Raw genomic sequence first — 2,484 nt, forward strand, 5'->3', positions numbered from 1 at the left:
AACGCGACAATTCACTCAGCTGTGTTAGCTTAATATAACCTGCCCTCCCTTTTACTTCTTTTTATCCTCATCTGAGGATATGTTTATTGACTTTAGAGAAAGAGGAAGCTGGGGGTTTGGAGGGGAGAGAAAGAGAGAGAGAGCGAGAGCGAGAGCGAGAGAGAGAGAGAGAGAGAGAGGGAGGAAGTTACCTACAAGGGATCTCCCATTAGAATATAAACTGACTTCTCAGCAGAAACACACACAACTCCTGGCACCTGGATGGACTGCACTTTGGGAAAAAAAGGGGCCAGAGGGCCAGAACCTTGGGCAGCATGAGAAGCTTAGACCTCACTGGGTCGAAGTTTAAGACAGTAGAAACGGAGACATCTCCAGTTTGCAAAATGCAATACCTGGTTGCTACCAATAGGAAAGGGGCCTTGAGGGCAAGATGAGCTAAGATATAAACACAAAGATGAACAATATATTTTTTGCACTTCTGACACGCAGTTGAGCTCCTCCTGTATTTATCGAAGATTTAAATATAAGAGAGGGGCCATGAGAAGAGAGAAGAGGAAGGGACACAGGGGCTGAGACCTCAAGGACTCCAGATCCAGGTTTGGGGTTTCTGCACTGAGGTGCACCCTGGGAATAAACGTGACAATAACTTCACTCAGCTGTGTTAGCTTAATATAACCGCCCTCCCTTTTACTTCTTTTTATCCTCATCCGAGGATATGTTTATTGATTTTAGAGAAAGGGGAAGCTGGGGGTTTGGAGGGGAGAGAAAGAGAGAGAGAGCGAGAGCAAGAGAGAGAGAGAGAGAGAGATTGGTTGCCCCCCACTCTTGCAGACACTGAAGATAGAACCCACAACCTAGGTATGTGCCCTGACTGGGAATTGAACCTGCAACCCTTTGGTGCATGAGCTGATGCTCCAACCCACTGAGCCACCAGCCAAGGGCAACCTGCTCCCCCTCCGAAGTTCCAGTGAAATCCAATGCAGTTTCACCCCTGGAGAAGGAATATTTCCCACACTAACTTGGTACCATCTCTGAGAAATACATCTCTATTTGTCGAATTTTAAAATTTATTGTTAACATAAACCTTGTTGTTCTCATGAAATCCTAGCGCTGTTCAAGGGTCCAGCGACCACTTCAGAGTCCAGGCCATGGAAAAGCATGTGCTTTTGCTCCAGGAGGTAAAGGTGGGAGGGCCTTCCCCCCTCCCTGCCTGCACCACCCCCAAGCGTACCAGTGCATGAGAGGGGCACCTCTGTGGCCCCAGGGGCCAATGCCCTTTCATTGCCAGGGAATTCCAGAGACAGGTTGGAACTCGAGTGACCAGGCCCCAGTCAGCTGGGACTGTCCGGGTCAGCACCGCAAGTCCCACATTGCCGGGCGGCTCTCAGTTCCGGGAAAACGATGCTTTAGTCACTGAGCCAGAAGGTCAGGAGTTGCACGTCAGAGGCACTGCCTCCCACCAGGACAGCTGTCTCTTGTTCTAGAACCTTCTGTAGGAAAGGCTTCCTGATTCTGCCTTAGCATGTTCTCCTGGCGTTGTTCTTTGACGTCATCTCCACGCCAGCCAAGGCCTCCCTGGATTTCAGCTGCAACCTGTCTGTCCTGGCTCTTCTTGGTGCCTCCAACTCCAGGACACACAGGAGGACCCAGAGTTTTAAAACACACACCTATGTGTTACCCAGTTATCCATTCTGATGATGAAGAACATGTTTTATTTGTAGCTATGTAACTCCCAAATGCTTAAAACATGTGGCAGCAACACGCACTTCACTATGTGGAGCCCTCTTATCCTTAAGGAGAAGCCCGATTTGGGGATCTGAGTTTTAATGTTTCCAGAGCATGTGATCCGGGGCATGTTAACAAAAAGAAGAAGAAAATGGGCGATGCTGATGCTCACGGCTCTTCGGCTGCGTTTCAGGGGTTCATGTCAGAGGCATGACTGCAGCTCCGGAGGGACATAGTCCACCAGCAAGAGGATGGTTTGGGCTGCAGCATTCACTCACTCACTCACTCACTCACTCACTCATTCATTCATTCATTCACTCACAAAAATCATTGCATTGCGTGTCGAGATGCTTCAGAGTTGAAACAGAAACAAAAGCCCTGCCGCACTAAGGCTCCACGGCCACAGCTGAGCCTCATGCCCGGTCTTGTAACCGAAATGTCTTGCAAACGGCTGTGTGTGTGCGTGTTTCATGAGCAAATGCAGGACACAACGTTTTCCCTCAAGCACCTTGGACCCTTGGCTGGGCCTGAAAATCAAACTGACAAGAACAGAGTAAGAGGAGAAAAACACGAGCGCCTTCACGTGGAGATGAAGACCCCGAGGACTTGAGGCTGGGCTTGGGGGAGAGGCACAGCCGCAGAGGAAGGCGACAGGCACGGAGAACTGGGGCGACTTGGCGAGGCCTGTGTGTAAGAGTTTTCTTGGTCTCCCTTTCTCTTCAGAGATAAGGACACTCCCCTTCTCCAGGAGCAGGGAGG

This window comes from Myotis davidii, unplaced genomic scaffold, assembly GCF_000327345.1.
Source record: "Myotis davidii unplaced genomic scaffold, ASM32734v1 scaffold744, whole genome shotgun sequence".
Classification (NCBI taxonomy): domain Eukaryota; kingdom Metazoa; phylum Chordata; class Mammalia; order Chiroptera; family Vespertilionidae; genus Myotis; species Myotis davidii.